This window comes from Mirounga angustirostris, unplaced genomic scaffold (genome assembly GCF_029215605.1).
Source record: "Mirounga angustirostris isolate CCGP_5_RB_7025 unplaced genomic scaffold, mMirAng1.0.hap1 SCAF_6, whole genome shotgun sequence".
Taxonomy (NCBI): Eukaryota; Metazoa; Chordata; class Mammalia; order Carnivora; family Phocidae; genus Mirounga; species Mirounga angustirostris.
The window spans coordinates 125,025,040-125,044,945 of NW_026991714.1; the positions used below are offsets into that span (position 1 = coordinate 125,025,040).

At 47.6% G+C, this 19,906-nt stretch overlaps 1 protein-coding gene across 1 annotated transcript in view; it reads right to left on the reverse strand.

Moving 5' to 3' along the window:
- CRTAC1 (cartilage acidic protein 1) overlaps positions 1-19,906 on the reverse strand; it is a 148,072-nt gene that overhangs the window by 74,527 nt on the left and 53,639 nt on the right. The window lies entirely within an intron of this gene.

Genomic DNA, 19,906 nt, shown 5'->3' on the forward strand with positions numbered 1-19,906 from the left:
AAAGTGGAGTGACTGTCTGACTCACTATGTTCTGGAAATGGGTCCAGGTCTTGGCTTCCTGCCTGTTCCTCCACTGGCTGCAGGGAGGCGAGAGGGCACAGAGAGTTGGCAGTGAGGAGTCCGGTGGGGGGGAGTCGGGGGACACGAGGTGAGCTCTGGCCCAACTCTGTGATCAACTTTCCGTGGGTTCAGGCAAATCGCTTAACTGCTTGGTCCCCAAATACTTTACGTGTCTAGTCAAACTTTCTTCCCTCATGCTATAACTACCTGGAAGCTTTTAGGTAAAAAGATGTTAGTCTTTGTCTTGGTCTCTCTTTTGGTTAAGGAGGTGGGCCAATTTAGAGGCAGAATAGCAAGGCAAGTAGCCTATGGATGCCTCACTCTTCTTTAAGAGTGAAAAATATAAGCCAGTCATTCTCCAATGACTGCATTCCATCCTTCTGGGGTCCTGTTCCCCGGTTAGGCACACTGCCTAGCCCACGATGTAATTCGCGGTTCAGAGAGCCTCCAGCCTAATATGGCAAATAAGGAGAGGCCCCAGTCGCAAGCTTTCAGGAGGAGGGAGAGGTCACTTCTCCTGGGGTAAAGACTTTATAGAGAAAGGTACATTTGATCTAGAGCCTGAAGGAAGTACAGGCTCATAGCAGATATATGAATTAGGCATTTACAAAAGAAATAGTGTGAGCTATGAAGCAGAAACATATGCTTAGGGAATAGAGGATAGACTAACTAGATGACACAGAGATGTGTGTTGGACAATCGGGGAAAAAGAGTGGAAGGCAAACTGGAGATTACATGGCAGCTAAGACCGTGGAAGATGTAGCACGTAAACTAAGACTTCAGATTTTATCTGGTGGGAAATGGGGAGCTGCTGGAAGATTCTGGGCAGGATGTACCATTATAACAGTACTATTTGGAAGAACATTGTCTGGTGGCTGTGCGTATGAAGGACAGGCCAGGGGAGAGACTTGAAATGATAGTGCAGAAGAATGGGAATTCCCCTGAATTATTCCGAAAACTCCTGAACCACTTTGAGCAGATTTTTGTTCCTTGCAAGCAAGTGACTCCTAAGACAGAGCAGAGTCAAGAAGACACAGAAATCAAGAAAGAAAGGGTTAAAGTGAGAAGCATGGCCAACAGTGCTAAATGCTCTCAAGAAGTCAAAAAGGCCAAGGACTGGAATAAGCAAATGGATTTGGTAACTTGGAAGGCACTGATGACCTTCAAGGAAGCTGTTTCCTTAGAGAGGAGAGAGGAGATAGGTTGAGGGCAGGAGAGCGTGGATGGGCATCCCTGTAGGACCAGAAAGGCTCAGGAAGGTCTAGGATCCTGGCCAGGGGACACAGAGTGAAGTGACAGTTTCACCACATTATGGGGCCTGTGCATGTCTGTGGGTAGGAGGAAAAGACCCAGGAGGGCAATGGATTTAGAGGGACCTGGGCAAGATGCGTAGGGGATGGAGGGGACAGAGTCTAAAGTACGAGCAATCTAAGGTCAGATCACCTGGAATTAAGAGAGGAAGAGAGGAAGGCGGGATGGGTAAGAAGACAGGATGAGGTGGAAGAGAATGACTGGACAGTTGGTGCCTAGAGACCCTGGTCTGCTCCTGGGGGAAGAAGAAGTGAGGTTCTTAGCTGAGAGGAGGGTGTGGAAGTCATAGCTTGAGGAAGGAGGAAGAAGTCAAAGTAACAACTGAGGAGCTAATCCATGGTCATTTTCTGTGGTTAAAGGGGCATGCAGGATGAGCCACCTCAGGGGTGAAGTCAGGGCAGCTTGAGGAGGGGGCAGAACAGGGTTAGCTGAGGGGGCAGGGAAGACACACTCTGCACCTGGAGTGGAGCCATCCCAGCAGGGAGGCCAGAACAGGGGTCAGGGAGTCCGCCAGGGGCAAGGCACGGGCAGAGGTGGGGTGCAGGCAGCACTGTCTCAGGGAGCCAAGCTCAGGATGGGGGCAGGCATTCGGGGTCTTAGACCGGGAATGGGGGCTGCCTGCCCCTCAGCCCTTGGGAGTGGCTGGGTGAAGACGGTGGGAGCATCTTCTCTAGGGAGTGAGTGGCGGGCTCTGTGGCCGCAATACGGCGGCAGCAGAAAGTACACTGGACTTGGAGTTAGACCAGAACAGCCGAGAGGCAGTGTAGCTCTGTGGTGAGGAGTGGGCCCCGGAAGTCAGACCACCTGAGGGCATATCCCTGCTCTGCCACTGTCTAGTGGTGTGGGTGTCCTTGGGCAAGTCACCCAGCCTGTCCATGCCTGCCATAGGGCTGTGCTGAGGATTAAGAGAATACCTGTGAAGTTGTTAATATAGTGCTGGGCCAAGAGCACATGCTCAATAAACACTAGTTAGCATGTCTGTCTTCTCCCATATACACTCAGTGCCTGACATACAATGGGAACTCGATAAATATTTTTGAAAGAATGAATTATTATGATTATTACCCGTGCAGCCTTGAGCACAGAAGACTTAGCTCCACTGAGTTCTGGACTATATTTTATTCTTCTAGCTCCTAACACAATGTCTGATAAAGGAACCTGCTTACATTCTCTAGGATTCAGTTTTCTCATCTATAAAGCAGGGCTAATAATATTCGCTCTACCTCAAGGTCAGATGAGATGATCTGCGTAAACTGTGACGGAGTGGTAAGTTTTGCGTGCGCATGCACACACACACACGTGCGTATGTGTGCACACACACAATATATGGCTCTTGTCTGCAGCACAGGCCACCGCCGGAGCCCCTGGGGAGCTCTAGCTCTTCTGCCCTATTCGACAGGAGCTGAATGATAGGCCCATAGAGCTGCAGGAATGCCTGGTGAAGGGGAGGTGACAGGAACTCTTTGAGGCCTGGTCACGGTGGCTGTGGTTTTCTCCAACAGGAGGAAGTTGGGGCTGGGCACTTCATTGGACATGAGGTATGCAGGAAGCTGCTTTAAGTCAGCCTGGCCTGATGCCTACATTGGACGAGGAAGGAGAGACACAGGTGATTAGGCACAGGTCACAGGCCCTGGTGAGGGAAAGAGAACAGACAGGTCTTGGCTGGCCAAGGGCAGGGCTTTGTGTGAAGACAAAGACCAGGCGGGCTCCTGTTGGGCACAGCTCCTGGGGGAATGGAGATGGTTATGTTCAGCTTAGAAGAGTCCAGTCCTTCTAGCCCACGGCTCTGTCCAGCTGGAGTCCTGGCCCAGACTCTAGCTGGGTACATCCCCCTTGATGACCATCTGCTTGGAATTTCTAATTTAAGTCACTGTTGGAGTCTCCCAACCCCCACCCTGCCCCATGCCTGTCAGGATACACAGGCCATGCTATATTGGCCCCTTCCTACTTTGCCTGCCTGGATCTCCACACGCTCTCTCCAGACCCTGTGGATATACAGCTCTGCTTGCCGGACTCCACTCCTTCTTTACCCTGCTATCATCCCAACAGGAAAATCAAGTTCCTTCTAGTTGTTTCTTAGGCTGCAGCTAATGGGGGCATGCTTGGCTGTGTCTTGAGAAATAATAGTTGGAGGAGGCAGGAAAAGCCTTCTAGTTGCTATGGAGTGTTAACTGATGAATTAAACTCTTCATTTTGATTTGAAGGAAATAGTCCTAGAAGAGACTCTTGCTTTAAAAAAATATAAAGCTGCCAACAATGAAAGGCATTCATTCAGAGGCGTTTTTGTTGCCAAGTTGGCTTGAATTCCCTCAGCCATGCATTAACACTAATCAGAATCTGGCTGTTGGAGCAAATGTGCATTAAAAGTTTAGTGATAGAAAATGTTGTGTGTTAAGTATTAGCAAGAAAGTACCAGATGTACCTAGATATTCTTTAAAGTGCTTACAGTATAAAAATTATCTGAGTGCCAATTAAAAAGTTATTTTAATTAAAAATGAAAGGTACATGACTATAATCTTTAATGTAGACACTTTATGCTTGAACTATCCAGCTAGAGTAAAGCCCCCTCTAGAGCTGGTGCGCCGTAATTGCAGAAGGAAGATCCTTGCTACTCCAAGTGTGGGTGGGAACAGGTGGCACCAGCAACAAATTGGGAGCATTTGGGAGCAGCAAAAAATGCAAAATCTTGGGCCCCAAATCTCTGAGTCAGGAGCTGCATTTTAACAAGATGCTCAGGTGATTCACATGCACATTCAAGTCTGAGAAGGGCTGATCTGGATCAGTGTCTCTCAAAGAGTAGCCTGGCAAACATTTAGATCTGAAACACCTGGAGAGCTTGCTAAAAATACAATTCCTAGAGGTTGTGGGAAGATGGCGGAGTAGGAGGACCCCAGCCTCACGTTGCACGGCCACCTAGAGAACCCACATCAGCATAAGTAACCCAGAAAGTGACCTGAAGCCTGGCAGAACAGACTCCCACAGCCGGACGTAGACAAGAGACCGCAGCAAAGTGGGTCCACCCCCAAAGATATGCTCTCGACAAGATCCCATCAAAGCGGTGCCACAAGCCTGGCAGTGTGCAAGCAGCCCAGACAGGGCCAACACCACTTCAGAGTGAGTACTGCTCTAGGGAGAGGGGAACATAACCACACACCAGGCTGAGTGCAGTCCTCACCCGCCAATAAAAGCTTCTCAGGGGACAACACAGGCAAAGTGCTCTGCAGTTTGGTGCTACTCCATCTCTGGAAAACACCTGGTCTGACTCAACTCAAGCCCAAGGCAGCCCCGGAGCAACCCACTAACACCACGGGCACCAGACTCTGCCCACAACAGGCAGGGAGCCATCGCAGACTGGACTGAAGGCAAACACAGCTCCTCCACAACAGTAGGACACCCCTGTAGCAACACACACAGGAGACCCCCCTGAAGACCATTTTCTGGTGAAAAGGAGACATTGTACTATGGGGCACTGCAGGACCTCTTCTTCATAAAACCACTACTTTCAAGTGCAGGAGACATGGCTGACTTTCCCAACACATACAAACAGACACAGCAGTAGACAAAATGAGGAGTCAGAGGAGTATTTCCCAAATGAAAGAGTGGAACAAAATCATAGCAAGAGACCTAAACAAAATGGACATAAGTAATATGTCTGATAGTTAATTTAAAGTAATGCTCATAAAGATACTCGCTAGAATTGAGAAAGGAGTGCAGGACCTCCTTGAGACCTTCCACAAAGAGAAGACCTAAAAAAGAACCCATTATAGTTAATGATCTCACTAAATGAAATAAAAAATAGACAACCTGGAATAAATGGTGAACAAGAGGAAGTAGAAGAACGTATCAGCAACCTGGGTAATGGAAAGTAATCAAGCTGAGCAGATGAGAGGGAAAAAAAAGTATGCAAAATGAGAATAGACCCAGGGAACTCAGCGACACTGTCAAGCATAACAGTTGCATGATAGGGATTCCAGAAGGAGAAGAGCGAAAAAAAGGGGGCAGCAGATTTGTCTGAAGAAATAATAGCTGAAAACTTCCCAAATCTGGGGAAGGAAAGAGAAATCCAGATCCAGGAGGCACAGAGAGCCCCCAACAAAACCAATCCAAAGAGGTCTGCGCCCAGACACAAAGTAAATAAGATGGCCAAAAGTAGTGATAAAGAGAATTTTAAAAGCAGCAAGAGAAAGGAAAGCAGTTATACACAAGGGAAACCCCATAAGGTTATCAGTGGATTTTTCAGCAGAAACTTTGCAGGCCAGAAGGAAGCGGCATGATATATTCAAAGTGCTAAAAGGAAAAAATCTGCAGCCAAGAATACTTTATCCAGCAAGGCTTTCATTCAGAATAGAATTCAGAATAGAAGGAGAGAGAGCGTTTCCCAGAAAAACAAGTTACAGGAATTCATGACCAGGAGCAAAACCAGCCACATCCCCATCACAAATGATGCCATTGGCTTATGGGTCCCAAATCCACAGTCCAGCCATCCTCCTTCCTGAGTCAGCATGCACTGCCAGCCACTTGCTCAATGCCAAGTCAACACGCCTTCACCTCAGATCGACAAGGACTCAAACTGACACTCTTCCCCTCAAATTCCAGCCCCTGTGTTCAAGTTTGTGCACAAAAGTGGGCATAATTATAACAGCAGAATGAAGAAACCCAAATAGTGACACTAATTTGGTGGGATATATAATGGATAAAAGGAGTGTGCTAGGCTGAGAACATCTCCAACAAGCACATCAAAGAACAATACATACAGCATGATTCTGGTTACTAAAAGAAAGAAAAGTGGGAAAAATAAAACAAGATGAAATCAGAGAGGGAGAAAACCATAAGAGACTCTTAATCATATGAAACAAACAGGGTTGCTGGAGGGGAGGTGGGAGGGGGATGGGGTAACTGGGTAATGGCCATTAAGGAGGGCTTATGATGTAATGAGCATTAGGTGCTATATTCAGCTGATGAATCACTGAATTCTACAGCTCTGAAACTAATAATACACTATATGTTAATCAATTGAATTTAAATTAAAAAAAAAAAAAACCCCAAATACAAATTCCTGAGCCCAACCCAAACCTGCTGAGTCAGGATGCCCTGGAAATGGAGTCCAGGAATCAGTATTTCAAATGAACGACCTCTCAGGTGGTTTTTATGTTCCTCAAACTGTGAGACCCACCCAGTCTTTCCAGGCTCATTGAGGTCCACTAAGGGCTGATACACAGTGTTCTGAGTCCCGTACGAAAGGATTTGGATGGGTGTCATCTCTGCCATTTAGGGGTTTATAACAACATTGCTACAGCTGAACAGGTAGAGAACAAGTTACGGTATAAACACCTGGAAGGATTATATATTGAGTGTATATAATCACAATGCATTGGACTCTCCTACACTCGTGGATATACACCCTCTCTGAGAGTGGAGAATAATGGACACGTTGTCCTCATCCTTCCTAGCTCTCCTCCTGTTGCCTCCAAGGGGCCATTCATTCTTTCAGGCTACTGGGCCGGGCCCAGCCCACAGCTCAGCCACGTGAGTGTCCTGCTCAGAGCAGGAACAGGAAACCAGAGATCCATTTCATTAGCTTTTCCCTCTAAAACCTCTCCTCTCCTCCTGGTGCCCACCGCCCCTTCCCAGGGCCAGCAGGTCTCAGCCCTGTGCAGCTCTGCCCAAGTTGTTCCCAACACACAGGTCAGCAAAGGGTCAGATCAAGCCTAGGCATCTGTGAGCACTCAGTCCTTGGGGATGGCATGAGCTTTCTTCTTTTCCTTTTGATATCTGCATTTGGTTCCTTCAGAAAGAGAGAGATTCGAACCATAACACTCTTTTTTAGAGATAAGAGAAAACCAGCCAGCATCTTTTGAAATTCAATGTATGACAAGGGAGATGGGGCAACATGTGATAGGAGCCTGGCTGGAGGTCTCTGTGGACTCAAAGCTTCAATCGATGGCAAGGAGGCCAGCCTCTGCAGTGGTCCTATAGTGGAAAAATGTGTAGGTTGGGCTAACCTGGCCCTGATCTCAGGACTCCAAACACACCCTGCAGCTGCAAAATGCTTTCCGGTTTACCCACATGTATGACTTAATCCTCTCAGCGATCCAGTAGGGGTCATTATTCATCTCCTCTCCCTCTTTAAATGCAGAACTAAGGCCAGAGGTTAGTCATGTGCCTGGAAAGCTGGAAAGGGTTGGGCTGGGCCTTGAATGTGCTTCCTCTGACTTCAAATTCTAGTTTCTTTTCACCCAACAATAATGCCTTATTCTAGTCATGAACTAACATATTATTTTAACTAGACCAGGGATTCCTTTTGTCACAGCTCTCCCCAAATTATACCAGTGAGTGCAGAACTAGCACGTGATACTCCCTCAGCAGGTGTGGTGGCCAAAAAAGAGTGGCTGCTTCTCTAGTTGGGGGCTCGGGCAAACTCTCGGAGGTACAGGTAAAAATCAATGCCAGATGGTGCTCGTGGAGAAGTCTCCATGGCCTGGCTGCTGAGGAATCACCCCGCGAAGGGCGTCTTTGCAGCTGGAGAACGTGGAAGCCCGTGCTGGACCCCAGACCACACAAGCCCCACGTGGCAGCACGGACCTAACATAGCTCAGTGCCACTTTCAATGTCCAGGGCTAACCCTGAAGTAAAATGGGGAGGAGCTGCTGTAGTGAGAGCAGAATCCAGGAGGCATTCCTGCTCGCACTGAGAGCCCCCTCCAGGCCTGGATGTGGATGGTGATGAAGCTCGATGGTGACAGCAGAAATAATGCTCCTGTCTGCACCATCATTGGACTCCACAGATAAATGCAGACCTGTTGTCAGAAATGACAATCTGGGTAGTACAAATAACTGACTCAACATTGTGATGGCTGAAACTGAGGCTCAGGAGGGAAAGGGAAATCTGAGCAGGAACCTACAGTGACTGGGAGGTTCTGCCCTTGGAAGGGCCTTCAAAGAGTCGAGAGGGCTCCTGACAAAGCCTGCTTGCCCACTTCCAAGAAGGAGGTGCGCCCCTCTGCTGTATTAGTCCAAGGAATACAGTGTGTGCCCTACTCCATCTCTCTACAGAGTGTTTCCTGGGGCCCTTCTGAGGTGCACTGGGGCCATGGACCCCTGTATTAGTTTCCTAGGGCTGCTGTAACAAGTTACCACAAACCAGGTGGCTTATAAGAGAACAGTCTGCTCTCCTAGACCTGGAGGCCAGAAGTCTGAAATCCAGGTATGGGCAGGGCCGCATGCCTTCCAGAGGTTCTAGGAGACAATCTCTCTCTGGCCTCTTCCAGCTTCTTCCAGCTTCCAGCTTCTGTGCTGCTTGGCCCATGGCCGCCTCACTCCAGCCTCTGCCTCCATGGTCCCACTGCCTCCTTCTCTCTCAAAACGCCCCCTGCCTCTTTCTTTTAAGGATGTATGTGACGGCATTTAGGGCTCACACAGATAATCTAGGATAAGCTCTTCTCAAGGTCTTTAATTTGATCACATCTTTTGCCATTAAGATACCATAGGATCCAGGAAGTGGGGCATGGGCTTATCTTTTGGGGGGCACCATCCAACCCACTACAGCCCCCTCTGAATTAATGCTTATTTTCCCATAAGACGTATCAGTTAGGATAATAATAATAATAGTAGCTGGGGAGTATACTAGGTGCTTCAGAGGCATCAGCTCGTCTGATCTTCCGGACAGCTGTGTGAGGCTAATATTTGCATTCCCCATCACAAAGAAAGAACAGAAGCTCTGAAGTCCATCCTCCTTCAACCTCACCAGAGGTTTTGGTCTGTGTTCTGTGGGGCTCGAAGGTCCTCAAGACCCCAAGGGGAAGAGAAGAAGATGAGCAAGGCCCTAAGCCTCTAACCCTCTTCGACCACAACAGGTCCACCCCGATCTGATTTAGATATAGGGAGGCTGCAGAAGACTTTTTTGTTCCAAAGGGTTACACTGAGAAAATAAACTTTGCAAACCACAGCTCTGCCCTCCACTGCCTTGTGTTGCTTGGGCAGGGGCCCGGGTTTAGGAGCCCCATGTCTGGAGGCAGACACACGTGGGTCCAAATATCCTCGCTATCCTGTCCTTGTTCTGCGTCCTTGGGCAAGTTACCCGACCTCTCTGAGCATCACGTTTCTCATCTGTGCAGTGGAAACAGTAATAGTATCTACCTCAAAGTGTTGTCATGAGAACTAAATGGGATAATGCACTTATAATGCTTACAAAGGGCTCAGTAGAGAAGAGCTCTTTTTTTTTTTCCCCACGGTTCTCTTCTTTGGCTTGTGCTTATCTCTAACGATCAGTTCCCCTGATATTCAATCTGGAGCCCCTTGAAATGAGAGTGTTTCTCCATACAGGTGGGTCCAGCTGTCGTTCCCTCACTAGTGTTTCCAGAGGGAGGGGTGGTGTCACTCTTCCTGGCTCATGTGTGAGGGCGCTATCACCCACCTTATGCCCAGAGGGTCTGAGTCGCATTCAAGATGATGAATATAAGGTGCAACCATCGCCTCAGATAAGAGTCCACCAAGAGGCTGGGATGACAAAACTTGTAAAGGTGGGCCCTGGAGGGGTAATCTCTGATAACCACAAAGGTTTATTTAGTGACATCTGTGGGGTTCTAGATGATCCTGGAGTAGACGACCTGCTGCCTCAGTGACCAAGCTCAACTCTCCATAAGGCGCTACGTAAGTGACAAAGGAGAGCGTGCCTGCCTCTGCTAAGGGCTTACTATTACTTGTGCCATCAGATGAGTGACACACGTGACTTCCAGGAGGCAAGCTGACTGACACCGACCTCTTCAATATATTCCAAGACAGCTGCTTTAAGCACAGATTCTGACTGAATTTTAGAATGTGTCATAATGAGAGCTTAGCATTTATTGACTTCTTGCTGCCTGCCAGGCACTGGGCTAAAGACTTTATCTGCATGTTCTCATGTTCCTCCAAATGAACCAATTATCCCTTTTTACAGATGAGGCGCAGCAGGTCAAGTGACTCCCCGCAGGTCACGTAGTTGTGGAGTGGTGGTGCGCCATGCAGACTAGGGTCCGTGTGGGCCTCTGAAGCCTGCGTTCTCCATCCAGCCATGACCCTACCCTAGGACCATCATTCTCGAGAAAGGTCTCGCACTGCCTGTTCTTGTGCATCTTCATTTTGGACAGGATCTTATCCTGATCATTGAAAATGAATGTCATATTCAGAAACAGTGGTGGTGAAGCAAAATAAGACAAACAAAAACACCACCACCACCCACAAAACCCAAACAAACAAAAACTTTCTTTGGCCCAGATTCTCTTTTAAATCACAGAAACCTACAACTCTAGGCTCCCAAAAGGTACAAACACTAACACAGACACAGACCAATTTTCTCAAGGCACAGTGGTGTGCCAGGGTAACAGATACGCTCTCAGGTGGACATGTCGGGGCAGAGAGAACTTTCTGGAAAGTGTACTTGGAGAAGTAGGGCACTCATTTTAAGAGAAGAGGCCTCACTCTGGGGAAGAGAAGGAAATACTCCAAAAAGATGTTGGGACAAGGGTATGCCTGGCACTGGTGGGCTCTCTGCAGGGGCCAGTGGCAGATTTCTTGGAGGAGAGAGAGAGAGGGGGCGCCTGGGTGGCTCAGTTGATTGGTCCTCAGACTCCTGGTTTCCGCTCCGGTCATGATCTTGGGGTCATGGGATTGAGCCCTGCCTCAGGCTTTGCGCTCAGTGCTTGAGATTTATTCCCCTCCCTGCCCTTCCCCCTCTGATCCTCCCTCCCACCCAGCTCCTGCATGCTCTCTCTCTCTAATTTTTAAAATAAATAAATGAAAAAAAAAACTTTAAAAAATAGAAGAGGAGAGCCTTCTGAAGGCAGTGGGTACTGTCCCTTGCATTATAGATAGCATAGATAGCTACTGCATTAAGCTGGGATGGACTCTCCACGCCCAGGAAGTTGGATCCAAAGTTTGAAAGAAGTCAAAGACACATGAGTGGGGGTAGGAGTGGGGTGGCGGGCGAAGATAGTGGGGGAAGGGCTTAGACACAAGATGTGGTGATGAGGTGCCTCAAAGCATGCATGACTTCTCGCCACTTCCTGCATCACTGAGGACAAGTGGGTTTGAATCTGGGGGGACCGGGGCAGGTCCTATGGGGCCCTCCTCCCTCCCATCACTGTACTACCCACCAGGGCTGCACAGGGGGACGTCACTTCCTTCTTTGCCTCCTCTTACCCCTGCACGGGTCCTGTTGCAGCCCCAGTAGAAAAGTGGGGGCTACTGGAAACAGGACACTCATAAAAAGGGTAACTTCACGATACACATCTGGCTCCCTCAGCTCCAGGGCGCCTTAGGTGAAGGGTACAGGCTGCAAGACCATGTACTTGGCATTCTCTGCCTTCTCAGGCGGCAGAAGAGGATGAGCACATCACACGCCAGTTGGCAAAAGAAAGGGGACAATTTCTTCCCTTTCAAAGACATTCCAGTGCATTTAATGGAGATAGCAGTGGGGGACATTAGAAATTAGCCACCCTTTTAAGAAAAAGCAGTGATCTCTTGCTGCCCTAATCCATTCCCTAAAACTTACTTAGTTACAGCATGTCTCTTTAAAAAATAGTAATAAACTTAATTTTTTTGGAGCAGTTTTAGATTCACAGCAAAACTGAGCAGCAAGCACAGAGAGTTCCCATGGACGTGCTGTCCCCACACATGCACGGCCCTCCACCCCCTGCCACTGTTGACACCCCTCATCACGGCAGTGCGTATGTTACCATCAATGAACCTCGGAGGACATATTATCACCCAAAGTCCATAACTGACATCAGGGTTCACTCTCTGTACATTCTATGGGTTTGGAGACTGTCCTTTTTATCTGATAGGAACAGGAATAAGGGGTAAGGTCGCAGCCAGCATTAGCCCCTAAGCCCTGCTTAACCCTCACACCCACACCTTCTTTGCCATAGGGTATGACCAACTGGTCCTTCAGGGAAAGAGAGCAAGAAGGAGGGGCAGAGAGAATCCACAGGCATGAAACCAACAGGAATAAATTCCAGGGGACCACACTCTGCCTCTGCCGCTTTAAGGAGGGTTGTTCCGTGGTTGACCTTGCATTAACACTGAGGAGAGACTAGAAGAACATCTGGAAGTCCAAGAACAGCAGGACTCCCCATTCAAGCCTCAGGGCCTATATTAGCAGCGAGTGGAAAGGAGCCCTAGGCTACTCTGTGGTTCCGTAGAAAAGGTGAGCTTGTGGAGTCAGACCTGGTTCAAGCCCCAGGTCTGGGAGTTCCCAGCAAGAAGTGTGGGATTGCTCTAAGAATTATCTGAGGGATGAGTAGCAAGTCTGTGGATCAGGGGTCTCCATGACCACCACCCCAGGTTCAGTGATTCTCTGGGAGGACTCTCAGAACTCAGCATATAGTGCTCACAGCCACAGAGAAGGGGTACAAAGTGAAAGAAGCAAAGGGAAAAGACGTACCAGGCAAAGTCTGGAGAAACAAGTTTCCAAGGGTCCTTCCCCAGTAGAGTCTCAGAGAACATGATTAATGGCCCAGCAACAGGCTATGACAGCATGTATGCAATACTGTCCACTAGGGAAGTTCATCCAAGGCTCCGTGCCCAAGGTTTTTTTAGGGGCTGGCCATGTAGGCACTCTCCTACCATGTACCAAAATTCCAGACACCCAGAAGAAAAGCAGGTGTTCAGTATAAACCATAGTCTGTATAAACACTTCAGCTGCCATGAGTCATTCTTATCAGTTCTGCAGAGAGTGGGAACTCTCCCCAAATCCAAGTTCCCAGAAGCCAGCCAAGGTCCAGCCTTGTAAGCAGGGCTCTCTACAGAGAATGGTCTTAGGTTAAGTCTTCTCTGAACAGCCCGCTTCACTGTCTGGCACCTAATAGATGTTCAATAAATTGCAGTTTTCATTGTCAGCAGCAGCACATTTCTGTGCCTTTCTCTGTAGGAAGAAGAGCTCATCCTACCAACACCAGCGTCCCCCAAGTCAAACCGGTACTCGCTTGGAAAATGAAGAACATGTGTGCATACAGGTGCACACACATATCTGTACACACGAGAGTGTATCTAAGATAAAGTTAACTGCCTACATAGTAAACCCTTCCCTCTTCAAATAGAATCATTATTCTTTCACCTCGGGGCTTAGTTTGTCATTTATAATTCTGAATCGCATGCTTTCTGTACCTTCAGCTCAGTCACTGATGAAAATGGGTTCATCAAGGCAGGACCCAGGACAGGGTCCCAGACATTCTATTTAAAGCCTCCCTCAGACTTTTGATTCAACCTCAGGACATGATCCTGCTAAGAGAATGATCATCTGGCTCATGGGTCAACGTACTGGTTACTGTAATATGTGGGGAGGCTGTGGACTGCTTTACTAAAATAAAAATAAACGATGTCGACAGCATTTTGCCAATCTACCAGCCAAATGCCTCCTTGCAAGGAAAACAAGATCGGTTGGTGTATGGATTATTGTTACGCAGCCAGTGCTCACTCACTGTGATCACATACCGTGTCCAAAAAATTTATAAGCCATTGGTTTGAAATTACTGTTCTTTAATTGACAGAGACACTCTTTTTTTCCCTCCCGTTTGAAATAATTTGCCTGTTCTCTTCTCTGATTGCACCATTTTCTAGGATCACCATGTGTCATTAAGAGCATAGCTGCGGGTTCCCCAGATGCACCTTGTCTTGTGATTTCATTTCAGATGACCAGATGCTCACCTCACCTGCCTTAGGCTGGGGGTCCCCCAGTAGATTATTGGCTCTACCCGTTCACGTATGAAGGCCCCTCATGGAGAAGACAGAAGTCAACAGAAGTTGTAAGTTCCACCTTCTTTTGATCACTTGCACCATTATATTCTACCCGCCTCTCCTTTTTCTCATCCTTTGTTACCCCAGACAAGAAATATAACAACACTGCTCTCCAGGACATCATTGATAAGGAATAACGGTCATTAAAAACTCACCAAAATTATAGGAGGCTCATTATACTATTCTGCCTACTTCTGTGTATGTTTAAAATTCTTCAATATAATTTTTTCTCCAAAAGCCAATGAAAATCATTTCAATGATATTAGAAAACATTAATTACCAGTCTGGATCTTGGGTCAGAGGGAAAGGAGGGGAGAGACTGAGCTGAGCATGTGTTCAGGGAGGAGATTAGGCAGATATGGAATCTTGGAGAAATTATGAACCTCTCTAGGGCCTTACAATCCTAAATCAAAAAGCCAAAATGCACTCTCTCCTAGTTTTTCCTTCCCTTAGGGTGGTGATGGCTAAGAAAGAGAATGTTGACTCCATATGAGCAGAAACAGCCCAATGTTCACATGCCCTGATCTCATGCCTTCTTCTACAAGAAGCACCTGCCCCCCAGGCTCGTATCTAATTTTAACGTAACTGGTTAATTTCCATATGGACTTGTGATTGTGTCTCCTTTGTGTCTGCCGTCTTCGCTGGTGTCTTTTTTAGAACACAAGATCCCAGAAGACAGTTTTCATGTCTTTAACCTTCTTTGGAAAGCCTCGAAACATCACCGTGCTCAGGAAGCAAGCAAATCCTTCCTCCTGGCCATGCAGTCTCCACACCTGCTGGTCTTCTTCACCCAGTGTTCATCTATAGTTAGGCCTCAGGTCACAATGGCTGTGTCTCTCCGTCCAGCGTTACAGTCAAAGAAAAAAGAGGAGAGGCTGAGAGGCCACAGCAGCCTTCTCGAACAAGACCAGGAGGGGCGGATCACAGCCAGTACCTAAGAGAAGTTTCTGATCCACAGAAAACAGGACACTCTGCATCAGTAAGAAACACTCAGAGCCATTTTTCAAAACTAGCAGCTGGAAAGGAACGGATGCAGATCGCCGTTCAGTGCGCACCAACACAGACCCATTCCACCCTCAAAGAGCTTCACGGTCATTATTAAAGAACACATTTCAGAACATAATGTTATTAGACTATTGATTGTTGTTGGTTTCGATGTTTAATTCAGTAACAGCTTGAGTTGTGGAGAGCTTTAAATGAAACGGATGCTCTGAAGACCTGCACAAACGCTGCAATTTTCCACTGGGTTTCACAGGGAGCTGTAGCAATGCCGTGGGGACAAGGGGGTCCTGGTGCTGCGAGGTTCTTACAGGCGGGGACCGCAGGGGCCGGCTGCTGAGCAAGGCTCTGCAGTTTTTGGTACAGAAAATAGAAAAGGCGGAGAGTTCCACATGAATCCAAACAACATCCGCTCCCTCTGTCACCACGCATTAAATGATCTGGGACCGAAATTCAATACACACCTCGGGCACTCTTGCGGAAAGTACCCGTGCATCTCGGCGGCATCAACATCCCCAGGAGGAATAGAAGAGAAAAAAAAAAAGAGAGAGAGAAAATAGGGGAAAAAAAGCTCTCCTCTGAACATACACAGAGATAAGGACCACAGGGGGAAACCCCGCTGGGAGGACAGGACTGAAGGTTCCAAGGGTACAGCTGGCCCATGCTGCAGAAGCTCCTTGCCCCCAAAGCTGGTGGAGTCGGTAGGACCCCAGGGGTGTGCAGAAAATCCAGGGATAGTGTCCCTGGGCCCTGTCATCACCATTTCCTGTCCATTCCACCCCTAAAATGTTCCCTAAAACCGGCCCCCCACCAGCCCTAGTCGAGAACCAGTGGTTCTCAAATTGTGGTCCCCTGACCAGCAGCATCGGCATCTCCTGGGAGCTGGTTTACAACGCCAGTTTCTCAGACCCTACCCCAGATGGGTGACATCAGAAACTCTAAAGATGAAGTCAAGTAATCTGTGTTTTTTTTTTTTTTTTTAAGATTTTACTTATTTATTTGACAGAGAGATAGAGAGACAGCACAAGTAGGCAGAGTGGCAGGCAGAGGGAGAGGGAGAAGCAGGCTTCCCGCCGAGCGGGGAGCCCGACGCGGGGTTCGATCCCAGGATCCTGGGATCATGACCTGAGCCGAAGGCAGCCGCTTAGCCGACTGAGCCACCCAGGCGCCCCGTAATCTGTGTTTTTAAAAACACCTCTAGGTGGTTCCAAGGCGCGCTCAAGTTTGAGACCATGGGCTTGGACCATTCAGCAGGCTGGAAAGGTCTCCTGCCTCCAGCACAGCCCCCACCCTGCCACCAGAGCCACCTTCTAAAGTGCAGACCTGATCAGCCTCATTGCCTGGCACAGCCCGGCATGTGGTAGGTGCACAATAAATATTTATTGGCTGACTAAATGAACTATGACCTCTGCTTTTAAAACTTTGATGGGCTGGCTATTCATGGCCTCCACAAAATAACCCAGAAACTCCTCAGTAAGATAGAATAATATTTATCTGATTGTTATTTCTTTTTATTTACTATTTTTATTAGCAGTTATCATTTGTGGAGGACCTACATCATACCATGCAATTTGGTAAATAAACCCTGTATTAAGATATTTATTCTTTTTTAACCTGTCAACCCTGTGAAGTAGAGGGAGGTGGGTGCCCTTTACAGATGAGGAAACTGAGGCTCAGAGAGTTTCTGTAACTTGCCTAAGGACATACAAGCACCAAGTGATGGGCTGGAGTTCAATCCAGGTTTGTTTGTCTCCAAGGCTCATGCCCTGAATGTATTTCCTTTCCAAATCAGACCTCGGTGACTGCTCTATGCTCTTCCCACGTACATGGTTTCTCTGCCTTTGGCTTGGGCTCTAAGTCTCTGTGAAGCCTTACCTGATCCTCCTTCAAGACAGAATGACTTGCTAATTATACTCATGACCCAGTGCATTGTGGTGGATGGCTTATGGGGGCCTAAAAGCCTTTTGATGAGTGTTTCCTGAAGTGTGGTCCTTGGATCACCTGGAGAGCAGAGCCAGAAATGCAGAGAAATGCAGAGCCCCAGGCCATGCCCCGCCCCTGCCTCCAATTTTTACCACCGTGGGCTTGGCGTGGGATCCAGAAATGCCTCTTTCCTAAGCTCCGCACTACCCCCTTGGATAATCTGCACACTGATGTTTGAGGCCCACGGCCCTGGAGCGTGAGCTTCTCTGGTTCACACGGGTCCCCTGGAGCAAATGTACAGATCTGTCACTTGACAGGCCATCAGAGAATGAATGAATGAGCCCTTTTCTCTTAAAAGGATTGAGGTGGGGTGGGGTGTCCCATAAAACACTCATAGGAGAAAAGAAGCCGCAGAAGAGACAAGTTTTCCAGATGTGGCACCAGCTGTTGGCACGCAAGAAACAGGCCTGAGTGTGAATAGAAGACACATGTTTTGAACCACAAAAACTTGACATATTGACTTTGGCAAGGCTTGCCGACCACGCGGTGCTGATAATGTTATTAACGCTGAATGTATTTGCCTGACCTTATCAGGCCTTATAAAGAGCACAGGAGTCTAATTAAGTTCAGATGCCAGCACCTCTAACTTCTTTCTTGATAGCTACTGAGCCGATCATTTACCCTGATGTTCCTGAAATGGCTGGTCTTTAAAACCAAAGGAACTGAGTCATTAGCATGTGTAAGGCACTCGTCATGATTTGCGGTAAAACCAATCTGGCGCCCCGGGATGGAGGCTGCTTCATTCTATTCACTGTAATACCAGCCTGGCTGGTAAGAGACCCAGCCTTATCACCCCATCACACTCACCACAGGGCTCTACCCTCAGTCTCCTTCTATTCAACTTGCACACAAATGAATTGGAAGGGACACTGTTGGGCCTGCTGGTCAAATGGGCAGATGACAGAGAGCTGGTGTAAGAGCCAGGATCCAAAAGGGACCTGCGAGTAAGGAGGGATTTACGAGGGTTGCTGGCAAATCTTACATGTGGACCGTCTCCACCCTTGAAACCAATATGAGATAGTAGCTGAAAATAAGAGCAAACACTTATGTAGTACTGGGTGCCGGAAACTGGTCTAAGCACCTTTACACACATTAACTTGTTCCATTCTCAACCCCCTACAAGGCAGGTTCTGTTACCCTCGTTGTTAAGATGAGGGAACCTAGGCAAGAGCAGTAGCCTGTCCAGGAGACTGTAAATCCACCCAGCAGGTCTCCCCTTTCTTTGTACCTGCTGAGTGTACTTGAATGCTCCCTTTCATGGAACATTCACTATCGCTAGAGGCAACCCCCCACCCTGCCTTTTTTGGGGGGTAATCTTCAACTTGGCAGAAAGTTATTCCTTACATTGATTGCAGTGAATTTGTTTGAAAAAAATTGGGGTAGTTGAGTTGGAGATATTGAGATATTGATGTGAGGTGGCTACCCCCAAAAGCACAAGTCTTGAAGTTTCTGAGGGGTATACTAATAGAGATATAGCGTATGAGCAGAAGGAGGTGACACAGCCCTGCTCTTCCCTGGGCTAAACAGTCATGCTGGGAGTGCTATGTTCAGTTCTGGACAAGTCCATGAACTTGGGAGACTGCTGGCAAACTGAGCTGTCTGGAGAAGGGTGATCCGGTTAGTGTGAGAAACTGAAACCAGGACCCAGGATCTGATGAAGGAGATGGAGGTATTGGACCTGGAAATGAGAAGACAGATGGGGCAGGGGGAAGGGTGAGTGTGATGGCTGTCACAGAGAATGGGTTTAGGCTAAGGACAGAGGCAAGGGAGGAGGCAGGCAGGAAAGGCTGACTTTCATTTTTTTTAAAGATTTTATTTATTTGACAGAGAGAGAGAGAGCGAGCACAAGTAGGGGGATTGGCAGAGGGAGAGGGAGAAGCAGGCTCCTGGAGCCTGCTGAGCAGGGAGCCCGATGCAGGACTCGATCCCAGGACTCTGAGATCATGACCGGAGCTGAAGGTGTATGCTTAACTGACTGAGCCACCCAAGTGCCCTGATTTTCATTTTTTAAAAAAATTTTAGTTTGGGACAGAGTTTTAGATTTATAGAAAAATTGCAAATTTTTTATAGAGTTCCGCTATATTCCACATACCCAGTTTCCTCTATCATTAACCTACATTAGTATGTTATATTTGCCACAGTTAATAAATGGGTATTGAGACATTATTAACTAACGTCCATACTTCATTCAGGTTTCTTTAGTTTTCACCTAAAGTCTCTTTTTTCTTCCAGACCCAATCCAGGATAACACATCACATTTAGTGGTCAGGATTCCAGAGGCTCATCTTGGTTGTGACAATTTCCCACTTTCTTTCGTTTTGATGCCTTGGACAGTTTCAGGGGTACTGGTCAGGTGCTTTGTGGAATGTCCTTCATTTGGGATCTGCTTGATATTTTTCTCATGGTTAGACTGGGGTTACAGGTTTTTGGAAGGAAGACCACAGGGGTAAAGTGCCATGTTCATCACATCAATGGAACATACTATCAACATGACTTATCCCTGTCGATATTAAGCTTGATCACACGACTGAGGTAGTATTTGCCAGATTTCTCCACTGTAAAGTTACTCTTCCCCTCCCTTTCCATACTGCACTCTTCGGAAGGAAGTCACTGTGTGGAGCCCACACTTAGGTTATGGAGTGTAGTTATGTTTCACCTACCTTGAGGATGAAGTCTCTACATTGATTATTTGGAATTCTTCTTCATGGGAGATTTGTCTCTTCTTGCACATTTATGTATTTGTTTAATTATTTATTTATATCAGTATAGATTCATTGATATTA